Genomic DNA, 15694 nt, shown 5'->3' on the forward strand with positions numbered 1-15694 from the left:
AAATAGATATTATTTGTGTAATGTTTAGCCCTATTCTATACATGTTTTGTAGGAAATAAGTTTAATTGAGTTCTGTGTTCTCTTCAAATTAAGTGTGAATAGGATTGCGGTCTAAGATAATTTAAAGCAGTGCTTTTTTTCTAAAAAAATGTTTAGGGGTACTCTCATTTTGACTCAAGAAAAACACCATTTTATAGTTCAAATCAGGAAAAATAAATACAGTAAATGGACAAAAGTACAAAGATTCACAAAATGTTTAAGGGTATGCGTACCCCCAGAAAAAAGCACTGATTTAAAGTATGAGTAGAAGTAAAAGTATTTTTGCATGAACAAATTAGAGAGACAGAAAGACAGACAGACAGACATAAATATTTAAATGTTCTTATGGAGACCAAGGCTATCAAATACACCTCATCTGCAAGAAAATGAGGCCAGCTATATTTCTATTTATGTAGAAGTCCCAGGTGACACAAGAGTAGCACCACCTATTTTTTTTGCAAATCAGATGTTACAGGGCTGGCATGCCCCTTCCTGCAGATTCTTCCTTGCTCAGTTGAACCACTGAGTGAGGTTTTCACATCCTGTTAAAATACATTTATTCCTAACAAGCACACTGCTTGATTGGCACATGCATCTCCACAGTTTCCCATAGTCTAGGAATACTGAAGAAAATTATTTCTGCATTCATATGTTCGACCTTTTAAACAAACCCACATACCAACAGAACGCAAGCACTTTGTCCCATAATAACTTCTTAGTTTGTATAATACCAATATGCTCCGGCTGAAGACAATATTAATATTAATGAAAAAATGGAAGTCTGAGATTTAGTGACTCTTCTTCCCTCCCTGCACCACCCTTATATTAAATCCATTAGCTGAGTTGAATGCACATTAATAAATAAAAAAAGAAAGTAACTCCCTATTCAGAAACCGATTAACCTGATCTTTGCTATACTTACGCCTTCATGTGACCACTATGATGTCTGAAGTTGACCTGTGTGCTGATGTTATCTCAGATGTAACCACTGAGGATTCTTCTTTTTCTCATATGGAATGTTTGTGATTAAAATTGCTCTGCTTTCGATGGAAAGTGTTATAAATGGATCATAAATGGTACAGCTGTGCCAAGCTTTTTTGTGAATATGATGTTTACTAATAGGACTCATTGAAAGGCTCCCAAGTATAAATATATATGAAATAATTTGGCAGAGTCATTAGGGAAATGATTCAGTTTATTGCTTTGTCTTTAAAATTGGTACTGTGCAATTTATAAAAGCAATATTGACTCAGAACTCAACCGGTTCCTGGACGAACAGTGGAAAAAATATTTGTAATTATTAAGGGGGAAAATAATCCCTGTAGATTAATTTTTTTCTACAGAATTAATAATCTCATGTTCAGGGCTGTACCTTTGGACTCTTAAAATATAACTTGAGATTAAATATTTTAAACCCTTGGAGCCATATAGGTCTACTATGACTAGTTTGTTTTTTTTATTTGACAGGTACAAAACTAAGTCCACTTTTCTGTTTGAGTGTTGGGTGTGCATGTAAAAACTGAAAGTGTATGATCACAAAATGGAAACAGCTACCGGAGTTGCCAATTTTCAACATTCATAGGGATAATAACCTTGTTCCAACCATACTAAAGGGTAATAACCAGCAACATCAGTTTTCTAGGTCTAGAAAAATATACAAACATAGGTTCCTATATTGGAACTTTCAGTTGTTATGATTAATGGGAGAAAAGTGCAATGCATATGAGAATAAAACCTATGAATGTCATAAAGTTAAATGTAGGAACAAAGCCACTACAAGCAGAGTCCACTGATAACTAGATCAAACTCAAGTTCCTTTGTTGTCTTCTGAATAATGGTTACTTCTACACATCCCAGTTGTGTGTATTGTGTACATATATGCAGGATAGCGGCACGTGCATTTTGTGCAGCTTCTCAAGTTAACTCTCTTCAAATTAGTATTTAGTATTATATATTGATACATTTTCCCAAAACGCTTTCAGACTCTGGAAAGAGAATTCTTTGTTTTCAGGTCCTACTTGTTTCTTCAGACAGGTTAAGAATGGTTGAGTGGCAAAAAAAAATGTTTTCCCACTACTGTATTTTCTAAATGTCAAACCACTTGCTACAAGTAGGTGTGTGTAAACATCACCCTGATTTAGAATAAAATCAGAAAAGCCACCACTAGCAGCAAAAGTTTCAGTAGGCTGAGGTTTGGGGCAGAGGATAGCAGCGGAGAGGAGGTGCTTAATCATTTCCCTGTTGTCTGGTTTTTTTCATTGAATATACCCTTTCTTGAATTGCACTTTCTCCCCCAGGGTTCTGAAAAGCAATTTTTAGTACACACAAAAAAGACCATGAGGGAAAGGGTGCATCCGTTTCCCAGCCTTCTGAAGAGTAGCCTCCTGAGGTTAAAAGCAAGCAACAAACAAACAACCAACAGGGAAGTGTTAGAAACCTGTGCATATAATGTCAAGTTGAGTCTTGGATTTATCAGCAGTTGTCTCTAACCTAGACTGAATAGAATAATCAGTAGAGACCTATGTCTTAAAATACCTTTACTGGTGCGTAGAAGGCATGGTCCAGCCAAAGTGAAGCATTTTAAAGTCCCCTTACTTTTACTAGGAGAGTTAAGTGTGAGCTGAATTCTCTATGGTTGAAATTAAAGGTGCTTAAAATGTAGTTGGATCATACTCCATTTCTGTAACCCAGTTTTATGTTACCTATACAGTATTTGTATTACAGTAATAAAAAAAGGTTATTACACCAATAACAATTCAGCTAGTATTTTGTTTGAGACATAGCTTGCAATAATTTTGTTTTGGCCAGGAGTTAGTCCATCTATAACACTTGATCCAATCTCTGGGTACTAAAATTAAGATCCAGAGTACACAGAGAAACAAGGAAATGGTGATCGCTGTACGTCCCTTTACTGCCACCAGAATGTTTGCTGGATCAGACCAAAGGTCAGTTTAGTCAGTCATTCTGTCGAACATCTGTTTGAGCCAAACGTTCTAGGTGCAACTCCACTCAATACACGATGGTGATATTCAACCCCTTTTGCAGATACGGCTAGCAAGGTTGCATTGAACACGGTCAAGCTTGTTTATGAGTAATCGTGCATTGGACTGTTCTGTGTGCAAAACCAATCCTCTGTGTATTTGTCAAGTCATTTTAAAAAAGCCGCTGATCCTAGTTTACTTGCTGTATTATCAACTCTCTGTCATATATAATATATCTCAAAAATATTGGTCATAGTGCAAAATGTTGTATGTATACATTATGATAGTTCTGATAATCCAAACTATTTCAACATCATTCTATGCACACATTAAATATTATGGAACTTAGTGGCAGTCCTATACACATTCACTTGGGAATAAGTCCCATTGAACTCAGTGAAGCTTACTTCTGAGTAAACATGTATCAGCTTCCACAGTAAGCTGTTTAACATCTTTATTTCTTGTACTTGACAGCGTGCCCATCTTAATAACATTCAGCATGAAATACAGTCACCAAGCTGTATGGACATATCAAAGCTATAGCTTCAGTTTATACACCATTATTCATATGTCTGGCATATGTGCGGAAAGCCCTGTCCCTTATTTCCTGAGCAGAATCACTTCACAAAGCATCATTCGATGCATATGAACTGAAAAGTTTTGTGCAACCTAGAGAGAGAATTAATGGAAGCATTTCTGTATGAGCTCAGCCTGATTGCTTAAACTAGTGCTACAAAAGGGGCAACAAAGAAGGAATAAATACAATCATAATCAGTTTTGTCCTCATCTTGCACAGGAGCCTCATTTCCAGAGATAAATTAAAGATAATCCCACCGCTTGACTCTGCATCTTTTTGCCTAATACAGTACTTCTGCTAATAAGAATCCCCAGTTAAAAAGTTAAAATATAATTATGAATGAAAGAGCAGAGAATTGTTATTATACATGTTAATCAGTGAGAACAGAGCTCTTGACTCTCTTACTTTGAACAGAGATCTCCCACTGTTTATGCAGAGCCTCCTATCTCCTCTTGAAGAAAGCCTTTGCCTTCGAGAAAGTGACTTGCTCTCTGTGCCTGCAGCAGTCCCTTCTGCCTTCTGTCAGTAACACCAAGGGAGAGAGGCCCCTTCATATAACTTTGGGGAAACTCTGTCTCTTGAAGCTTATTCCTTGCTGTTAAGGACTCATTAGCTATTATAGTACAATTAGGACAATACTTATGTCTGAGCATTTAATGGTAATTGACTAGCTAATAATTTGTATTAATGGAAAAAGGACAGAGTGTCTGCTTTGATAGCAGAATAGTTTCTGTTAATCCAGAACATTTATTGCATTTTTTTTCTCACTGCCACCTTCTTCTTGCCTTCAGTTCTTTGAGTGTTTTGGTTTCGATAGCACATCTTGCTGTATAGCAGTAAGATCCTTCCATGGGGGAATATGGCTCCTTACTTAGTGCCCAGAAAATTGCTTGGAATATTTGATGGGATGCCTCAGAGCTGTCCAGGAAGATAAACTACCACCCTGATAAACATGCATGACTTCTGCTATCAAGGATGTTTAATAATTTCTAAACCTAATTCTTCACTAACCATAACACGTTGTGCTTTTACTATTTTAAGTAAAATGCTCTGCCCTTTTTATCATGTCTAACCCCCAGCAAGCCCCCCACCCCACTATGATCCCAATGATTTATTGTACATTACAAATTTAACATTTTAAAGGGAACCACAAAATATTATATTAATGTTTCCCTTTTTATTTTGGGATGAGCAGCAAACTCTGGTAAACTATTGGGGAGATCTGATAAAATATCATTGGTTGGCTAACTACACTTGGCTTTTTTATGTTTGTTTCTTGATGTAATTGTTTCTGATATATAAATATTCTGTTTTTCTGTGCAATTAGGGCACATTTTCCAAACAAAACATATCTGGACATTTTAAACTCTGATTAATTTACTTATTTCCATAAACTTTAAGGGCTATGAAGGATAACACTGGCCAAGATCCAGCCTAAATTAAATACTTTGAAGTGTCATCAATGTATGCTTACATTTCTCAAATTGTGATTCTGGAACTTCAAAGTATTTGGCTTTGACTGGGTTGCATGCATTAATAAGGAGAAATTTAATAAATCTTTTTCTTCTTCTACAATGTAAATAATAGTTTCCACCTACTTACCCAAAAAACAACCAGCTAAAGTAGCATAGCTTCTACTACAGAAATTATGTTCATCTGTGCTCTTTTACTATGTCATTTTAAACGCTAGCTTAAAGTAAACAGGATATGGGTGTGTGTGTGTTATTTTTGCATGGTTTTTTGCAATAAAATGTGTCCATTATTTATTGCCATGGATTACATTATTTAGCAAAGATGTATCACGAGTATGGGATGATGTGATTTCCTTGTTTGACTGTGAGCAGTACGCATCATTTCAAGTATATTTACCAAAAAAGTTGCATTGACCACATGCATGTAATCTGTTTACAGTAAGAATCAGAAGGGTAAAAACAAATGCTATGTGTATCATATGAAAAATATAGCCTTGTGTTTATTTTGCTGTAAGAAAGCTAACCTGGATAACTGTTGAAAATTAATAAAAAGTGGGGAGGGAAACTATACAGAAGATGGTTGAAGTACCCTTAGTGGGGAGGGAAACTATACAGAAGATGGTTGAAGTACCCTTGTATTGTACATTGGAAATGAAACATGGGCATAGCCTATGTGCACAAGGACGCCATGTCCTGTCTTCTCTCTCTTATAGCACTTAATGCAGCAGCAGCTGTAAGGCTGTACAGCAAAAAGCAGCCTACTATTTCTTGTGACGGGACACAGGTGGCGCTGTGGGTTAAAGCCTCAGCGCCTAGGACTTGCTGATCGAAAGGTCGGCGGTTCGAATCCCTGCTGCGGGGTGCGCTCCCGCTGCTCGGTCCCAGCGCCTGCCAACCTAGCAGTTCGAAAGCACCTCCGGGTGCAAGTAGATAAATAGGGACCGCTTACCAGCGGGAAGGTAAACGGCGTTTCCGTGTGCAGCTCTGGCTCGCCAGAGCAGCGATGTCACACTGGCCACGTGACCCGGAAGTGTCTCCGGACAGCGCTGGCCCCTGGCCTCTTAAGTGAGATGGGCGCACAACCCCAGAGTCTGTCAAGACTGGCCCGTACGGGCAGGGGTACCTTTACCTTTACCTTTATTTCTTGTGAAGGTGCAGAAATGTTTCCCTGCAGTCATAGAAATTCTGTGACATAGTGATTCCCTTCAGTTTTATATTAGTGGATTTGCCCCCCATTGATACAAAGTCTCAGTTCAGTCTAGGAGGAAAATCTAAACAAAATTAAACCTAATAATAAATTGTTGCCAAATTTGTGGTGAGAAGGACCTTCATGATTGTTTCACTGTGTTTTAAAAATATTCCTTTTTCATTTCACTTTCTGTCAAACCATTCCTGTGGGTGGGTGGGTGGGTGGGTGGTGGGTGTAGGTGTGCACTGTTTTAACTGAATTCTGCAGCATAAGCAATTTACACCTCATTCCTATAAGACTTTGGTTGGCGTAACTGCCTCTCATTCTCTCGCATGTCATTGTAATGCCAACTGCATTGGTGCTGCATCTGCATAACTGGACTAGGTTACTTGAAAAAAATATTTGCCTCCACTATTGAGTTAGGGCATTAAGATCAGCAGATAGAAACAAACTTTTTCACTGGTGGCACCAGTATTATGGACTGCCCTCCCTGCTAAAATTTGAGAGGCCCATCAGTATTGGTGTTTTGCTGATTCTTGAAAACACACCTGTTTTCAAGCATTTCCCTAAATTTGAACTTCCTGTTCTAATTAATTGTTCTTTTAACTTTTAATTATTATGCTTTTCAACAGGCTTGTTTTATTGTAAATATTAACCTTGAGAAGAGTTAGGCTTGGATGATAATTATTTTATTGTGTATGTATTTCAAGTACATACTGATTTTGTAATTTATATTATTCTAAACTGCTTAGAATAATTCCATCCAAGACTCTTCACTACAACCCTGAGTCAGGCTTCTACTTGGTGCTTAGGCAGCCTCTGCAACCCTTTCGGTATTTGTGCACCTGTGTCATGTTTAGAAGGAGCAGGTAGCAGGTGAAAGACCTCTGCTTGAGACCATGGAGAGCTGCTGCTAATCAGAGCAGGTAATGGGCTAGATAGGCATACTCAGGTATAAGGCAGCTTTTTCTGTATTGTATTGATATGTATAATTATCTTCCTGGTGTCCAAAATAATATTTCTTCAAAACATTTTTTTTAAGATTGAAAGGCAAAGAGACATGAAACTGCAGTTTATGACAGTGATTACACATACATGCCCACAATCTAAAGATTGTGAATATTAAACATAAGTTTATTTTGGATTATTGGTTCCCAGTCCAAACTGAATGGAAGCTTGTTTCTTCTTGAATGGCCATCTGGTTCCTGATTCCGTGTTTTAGAGAAACATAAAAAACTGCAAGGTAGACCTGGGTGGCACTGTGGGTTAAACCAATCTTCTGCCGATCAGAACGTCAATGGTTCGTATCCCCGCGACGGGGTGAGCTCCCGTTGCTCTGTCCCAGCTCCTGCCAACCTAGCAGTTCGAAAGCACATCAAAGTGCAAGTAGATAAATAGGTACCGTTCCGGTGGAAAGGTAAACTGCGTTTCTGTGCACTGCTCTGGTTTGCCAGAAGTGGCTTAATCATGCTGGCCACATGACCCGGAAGCTGTACGCCGGCTCCCTCAGCCAGTAAAGTGAGATGAGCACCGCAATTCCAGAGTCGGCCATGACTGGACCTAATGGTCAGGGGTCCCTTTACCTTTAAAGTCTGTAAATGAAAGGGTGGGATAAAGGTGCATGGCAACCAGTTAGAGATCTCCCCTAAGAAAGGCTGTTGCTGACAAAGCCTGGAGATACCAGTAAAAATCAGGGCTTCTTCCACCCAGCTTCTGGGCATTTCAGTTCATTACAGTAAGAAGAAGAGAACAGAAGCACACACGATACAGAATGCGGCTCAGAGTTCCCAACAGAAGCAGCAGTGGTAGCAGTTTCCATTGGAAGTTGCAGTAAGCAATATCAAGAGAAGAAAGTGGGAGGAAATTATGACCTCAAACCAGGCTTCAACCCAGGCAAGCCAACTCCTAGGGGCAGAGGTGTTTTCGGACCCCTCAGTATTGGCTGGCAGGGGGCTGGGCCCCCTCAATGTTGAGGAGGCCAAGCGGAGAGCCGGGCACAACGTGGTTCAGTGGCTGGTTGCTCCTGAGTGCAAGAGACAAAGCCACCCTGCAACGGACTCTGCACTCGGCCTCCTCCTAGTGATGCCGCATTGCATGCCAGGAACATGACATCACACATGCGCAATGTGCGCTAGGCCCACTCAATCTTAGGTGCAAGATGGTGCCTCTTCTTGAATCTATATGGGGTGTGCAGGGGAAAGCGAGGATCAGTCAATGTATGTTATATGGAAACACTTCTCCAGTGCCCTCTCCTTTTTACCAGGGGGAAAGAGTGATGAGGGAGCAAGGATAAGGGATTTGACCTGTTCTATAAACAATTTGAGTATACACAATGTTAGATAAATTATAAAGGATCACATTTTGAACAGCAGAATTGCATGTGATGTGAAGCATTATTATTTTAAAAAAGAGATGAGGCTTCAGTGCTCTATGCATTATCTGGGCGTAAGTCCCATCAAAATCAGTGGGATTTACTAGTGAAAAAAACATGCATAGGATTCCACTCCACGGCTTCTAATAAGTATTGGCACTTACAGCTAGCTTTTAAAAACAAAACAAAACACTGCAGTTCATTTACATTTTCTTTTAAAAGTTTGGCAGTGAGTAACAGAGGTACAAGTTCTCTGGGCATCTGATAACCTAGAGAAAAATGCTGTAGGAAAAAGAATGGGATTTTATTTATTATCACTGTATCTAAGGCTATTTGAGGTCTCTTGTCCACTCACAACCATAATTATATCTCATACAGAGCCAATTGTTTCTCTGGAAGAATAATTACAACAGTGAATAATGGGTTAATATAAAACATAAAGTAGAGTGTTTAGTGGAGGAATTTGAGAACAGATAAGAAATATAGCATCCAACATATTCTTCCATAATTGTACAGTCCTCCAGAGATAATGGATATCATTATCAACGGCGCCTGCCCTAGGAAACTTGGCAAGGTTATGATTGTTTGTTACAGCTTTGGTTATATTAACATACACATTAATATTTATAAATATTTGATGTCATGTTAATTTTTCATATAAGATGATTTATGTAATGTTGCTGTGCTCTGTTAGAGGGCATTTACTATAGGCTTCAAAAGGGAACTGGATTGATGCATGTTCTTTAAGGGGACTTGACTGTATATTACTGTACATACACACGATGAATCATTCCAGGGGAAAGTGATTCAAAAATAAATTATCTGAATTGTAGAAAAGCTCCATTAACATTTTAAATAAAACATAATGAAAAAGACCATACTAAAGTATTTCATATGTCTTATTAAATAGCAGGCATTTCTTGTCAACGACTGAAAGTTTTTATCTGAATAATGTATTCCAAATATTTTATTCCCCTTTTATTTTTTTCCTTTGGTCCACATCCTAAATTAAATTATGATCAAGTGTGGCTAATTCATATTATGGTGTGATACATAAGTATAAATAGCATATCACCTATTGTTTGAAGTGAATTACTTTCCTCTTTGTATTTTACAAGCAGAATAATGTTCACCTCTGTATGTCTCCATGAACCTAAAATGTAGGACTAGAATTGTGATTATTCATAAAACACTTGATGAGTTCAGGTAGTACTACTAGATGAAGGCTTTCATACAAATATGTGTAGATATTTTAGTTGTCCCATCCCTAACACTCAGGATGGTATCAATTTCCAAAGGATGCTAGAGGTTGGAAGAGATCTGTTGCTTCAGCAATGAAGCAACTTTGACTGGAAGCTCTTACAGGAATTGGAGAAACTACTAGCTCAGAGTTAGGCTAGGTAAAAAGAGGGTGTTACTCATACTCATTTCGACTGAACAATTTGTGCATATGTGCTCAGCAGCCAGTCCTGAGCCATGTATCGCCTTGCATAAATCTCTGATTTGCAAATTGCCCACTAATGCAATACCAGCATACATGCTGCTTGCTGTCTTACTTGGCCACCCTTAATCAGTGTTGGCTACAGTTCCTAATGGATGGGGGGCATCCTTGGAATTATGCTGAGTCAAAGATTGTTACTGCCCCTCTTCCCCATTTGCAGAAGCCATTAACGTCCTCTGACAATTGGGTCCATCCTCAGTGCTGGAACATAAAGGATGTATCATCCAGTCAGGCCCTGACAATGACAGTGTGGCTGGGTACAAACCCACTCACTCACATCTTCTAATAACCAAAAGCCAACTGGAACGACAATGCAGCATGGGGGAGAGAGGAGAATGGTGTGCCACCACAGCAAATACTTGAGGACGCCAGCCAGGTTCTACTTATTAGAAGAGGTGAGTGACTGTAGAAAGACACACTTGCTGCATCCGTGGGATTGCTGACAAATGAAACCAGCTGGGGATTATGAAACTGGAGAGTCACTGAGCATGTCAGCATCAGAGCAGGGTGTTATTTGCTCCCCCAACCAACCAACCTGCCACTCAGGGCACAAGCCCCCTCTCCCGCCTCCTTCAGAAACTAGCCTAACCAGCACAATATACACAGCTAGATGTAAAATCCTCCCCAGCCATTAGTCACACACACCTTTTTATTTTTATTTTCATATTCTTGTGGTGAGGATTTGGAGAAATTTCTTTTATTTTATTGGTGGGACAGTTAATGTGATAAATATGAGGTGGCAGGGTGTTTGAAAAAGTGGTTAAAAAGCTTTATCACTCCTTCAGGTAGTGGCAAAACAACAATAAGAAGCAACAGAGACTGATGTTGTTCCTCAGTGAGAATGTCCCAATACGAATGGGACAACTTTGTTTCATTCCTTCTGGGCTGTTCTCAGTGATGAGTTCTGTGTTGCAATTGTTGAACACTGTATGACCTTTGTTGTTAATTGCAGCTCTGCTGCCACTTAAAGTGGTGACAAAAGTTTTTCCTAGTACAGTGGTACCTCGGGTTAAGAACTTAATTCGTTCTGGAGGTCCGTTCTAAACCTGAAACTGTTCTTAATCCGAGGTACCACTTTACCTAATGGGGCCTCCTGCTGCCACTGCACCACCGCTGCACGATTTCTGTTCTCATCCTGAAGCAAAGTTCTTAACCCAAGGTACTATTTCTGCTAACCTGAAGCATCTGTAACCCGAGGTACCACTGTAAAAGAAAGACAGCAACCATTTGCCACCCCATATCTATTGTGTTAAGTCATGCACACAGAAACACACACAGAGAAAAATATGAGAAAATTTGCCCAAATATCACAAAAATATTAAGAGATTGTTTTGCCCACCTGAACCCTGAAATGCAGTAAAGTTTGGGCTGAATACTTTAACCAAGCACTACAATGTACACAAACTTGAAGTTATGTTAATAAGAATTTTTGCTGTGACATTGCATACCCCAGGGTTAAATAAAAATGGAATTATAATATTCTTCAATTTTGCTTTTTTCTGGTTGTAGAAATAAATGTTGAGTCTTCATACAGAATGCCAGATAAGGGCTTCACACTTCATAGGAGTAGTTTCCTTGGGGAGGAAAAATCCAAGACAATCTGTGACAATGAGTGTGACTGCCTGGACACAGCAGTATAACTAAAATGATGGCATGCATCAGTAGGTCTTCTCTGTGGAAACATCAGTGTGGGCACCATGTACAGGGAGACCTTGGCCATTTTTGATAGACTGGCAAAATGAAGTAAAAAATCAAGTATCCGTGTCTATTTAGTAATAGTTTATATTTAGTAATAGTTTATACACAATATATGTTTCCATTTAAGTTTATTGGCTGTATGTGGTGGTGGTGATTATTTAATTTTGTTTTTAGAAGACTTTAACAAGGATGAATTAAAAAAAATATGCTGACTTATGCAGCAGCTGATTCTAAATGAATATTTTAACAAATATTTGATGTAAAAAAAAAAAGCTAGCAAAAGTTCCATTGATTAGATAGGCATGAGAAGCCTGTATCCCACTAAATCGTATTCCCTGTCTCTGGTTGTTGAGAAGGAGTGGCAGAATGTTTATGATATTCCCTTTAAGACTGTTCTGAAGGCAGACTGGTCTTGTCACCATCTCACCTTTATTCTTGATAAGGAGCAGAGGGAAAATGCCTCATCCCACACTTCCTCTTCCCACTTGCCTGTGCATTCCAACAACAATGGACACTTCACTGAATGCCTGCAAGTTACAGATATAAGAACGCTGTGTCTTCTCCTTATTGCCCCATAGCTCTCCCTACAAACCACCTTCTCTGTGGTGATGCATTCAAGTTTCCATTGTGGTAGCAATAGAAATAGGTCTAAATTCAGTGGCAACTTCATATCTCAGTTGATCCAGAATGAGCCGTGTCTTTGTTAAGAGGTAGGTGATTTGGAAAATTTTCTTTTTTCCCCAGTAAATCACAGTGGAGGCATACCTCACAATCCCTGTCTTGAACATGAGGCAAACAGCAGGTAGCTGCAAGGGATGGTTCAGTGAATATATCCTTCTGCCTTGCCCCACTGGATATTCAGAATAACCAAATAACAGAAGTTCTGAACTTCCTTTCGTAGTTATTTGATTTGTTTCACTAAGAGATTATACCCTAACCAAAGGGTATTGAGTTCTCTTCCTTCTCTGTCTCATTTTATAATCCAGCATTGAATCGGCTGTAGGTCAAAATGTAATGGCTGTAGTGTAAAAAGGCTACACCAGGGCAGGAGTTAGATACCACATTTTAAAAAATAATAATAATGCCCTTGTTCACTTTATGCTGCTATTTTAACATACATTTTGATTCAGATAAAGTTCCTTTGCTCCACCACATTCCCCTTTAAGCAGGCTATACCCTTTCTCAATCCTTCATGCTTCTCTGTAATTCTTTGAAATATTTTAATAGTATGCCAGTTAAGAAGCATAGTGGACGCCTTTGCAGATAAGATACCTGCCTGAAAGTTACACATGGGGGTATGAAAAACTATAAAAATTATTTTCAAAACGTACAATAAAGTAAAACATTGGAGGATGGCCATAGTACCACAGGGACATCTTGTGTCTCTCATTCCCCATACTTCAGACCAAAAGGCGCATTTGGAACTAGCAGGCCAGGTGCAATCTTATTCTCCTTCTCTTCCCTTCCAACTGCTTTCCCTTTCCCTATTAGTGTATATGTGTGTGTGTTATTACCATTGTCATTTTATATCCGTGCTCTCCTTCAAGGAGCTTAAAATGGTGTACATGGTTCTCCCCTTTTCCATTTTATCCTCACAACTGTGTGAAGTAGATTATGCTGAGAGACAGTGACTGGCTCAAGGTTACCCAATGGCTGAGTGGGGTTTTGAATCATGCTCTCCTAAGTCCTAGTCCAAACTCTAATCACCAACTCTGTTTTCTGTACAATCTAATGGTCACTAAAAGCCCAAACTGGCACATTTGGAAGTTTTTGTTGAAAGACAAAGTCTGAGTCAATTAGCACATCGTATTTTTTGTTCTCATCCATGTTCCTCATACAGTGGTACCTCAGGTTAAGTACTTAATTTGTTCCGGAGGTCCATTCTTAACCTGAAACTGTTCTTAATGTGAAGCACCACTTTAGCTAATGGGGCCTCCTGCTGCTGCTGCACCCCGGGAGCACGATTTCTGTTCTCATCCTGAAGCAAAGTTCTTAACCTGAGGTAATATTTCTGGGTTAGCAGAGTCTGTAACCTGAAGCGTATGTAACCCGAAGCATATGTAACCCGACGTACTACTGTACAAATAATATATTTCTGTGAGAAGTGTAATGTAGATAAGTGCTCCAACTTCAACGATCAGAGAAGTTACAGAAGGTACATCCCTGACCAGGGAAATTTCTGTAGCTGCACCTTGTAAATTCTCATCTTGAGCACATATTATACTATTCTGGCAAGTGAGCGATTCATACAACAAGAAACGTTTGTAAAAATGAGGCTATTTTTGCCTTGTGCTGCTTGTGTATCTGTGTATTCTGTGTGAGAAGCAGAGACAGCAGAAGCTGTATCACACCCTGTGTAAAACCTAGTTGGAACACTGACCTAGTTAGATCAATGAGATTGCTCCGTCCATGTATTGCTGTGTTAAAAAGGGGACTCAAGCAGCTGCTATGAAATCAATAAAATATTTAGGACAAATTACGATGAAGATCTAGTCTTTTGGATAAGATTAGTTTTTTAAGGGGAGAAAATCCCCAAACTCCACTTACATACATTAATCTGTATTGTAATTGTTATGCACTCATTTGGGGAAACTTTATTTTATTAAAAGTAATATTTAAACATTCAAGTCATCTTCAACTAAATGACTACTTTTATTACCGCTGTATATGCTATTCTTCTTTTACCCACCCACCCCAAGTGTTACATGTGCACTTTAAAGTAAGAAACATTATTCATGGAAATAGGATAAAAACGGCTTACAGTTTTAAGTATTGACGACTCCTAGCCTTTGATAATTACTTCCTATCTCCCTGGGCTGCTGTGATACATACCTGCAAGGTGTCCAAGTCTATGTCAACACTAGAAACACATGATAAAATGGAGAACCTGCCATTGTAATTCTAATTCACACTTACAATTGTGACATCCACAACATGATTTAGCCATTTAGTAATGCCAAAGTAGTTGATTTCTGAATTCTTTTAAAAAAAGAAAACACCTCATGGCTGCTTAATTGTGATGATGTTCTGAGTGCAAATTCACTTTAGTGCTACATCCAAGATGCAGCAAGAAATAGTTTTGTACCTTCTGCAATGATTCTGATAGTTCCTGATCTCCTGGTTTGACTTTTGGGGATTAGAAAATGATTCAGTACAGCTTTGTTGATATCAGGCAACTATTTGCATTAGCTGGTGTAGGTCTTTCTGCAGTCTTTGTGTTGATACCTTCCCAGTGCAAATGGTTAAGTATACTGTGGAGACAAAGTGACTGTGTTGATTTCTACCGCTACGGTTTTAGGGCATGGTTTTATTATGCCAGAGAGATTCCTGATTGCCAAGTTTTGGCAGCTTTCCATTCTTAATATTACATTAGTAGTGAAAATTGTTTAAATAAATAGATTATGGGGCACTAGGTATTTCTTTTAGCAGCTTTCTTTCTGTTATTATCTGAAAATGTTTAGTATTTCATATTGATATATAGATGGAGTCTTCTAAATCAATTGTAGTTAGTATGTCTCATTCAGCTGCATCATTTGTTCACTGGTAAACTAAAGTATTTGAAATAAACAAAGAAAGCACAAAGACTCCACAGTTTTTAAAATAATGTGAAAAAAAAACAGAACATTACATTACTATTTCTTTTGGGAGGAATGAACTACCGGTAATAATATGAACTTATATACAGCAAGTGAAAATAATTTGCCTGATCCTCCAACAATACAGCAAATATTTGTTGTTTATATTAGTACTATCACAGTCTTATCAGCACATCTTCACTGTGATCATTGCTGTGTCTATGTCTTCTCTAATTTACTTAGGTTTTCTACAGGGACTACTCCATTCGGTTAGGTCTCATTCTCTCAGGC

General features: G+C 38.6%; 1 protein-coding gene across 5 annotated transcripts in view; it reads left to right on the forward strand.

The window, feature by feature from the left end:
* Positions 1-15694, forward strand: part of TENM3 (teneurin transmembrane protein 3) — a 1264289-nt gene that overhangs the window by 841474 nt on the left and 407121 nt on the right. The window lies entirely within an intron of this gene.

This window comes from Podarcis melisellensis (genome assembly GCF_964234715.1).
Source record: "Podarcis melisellensis genome assembly, chromosome: 9".
Lineage (NCBI taxonomy): Eukaryota > Metazoa > Chordata > Lepidosauria > Squamata > Lacertidae > Podarcis > Podarcis melisellensis.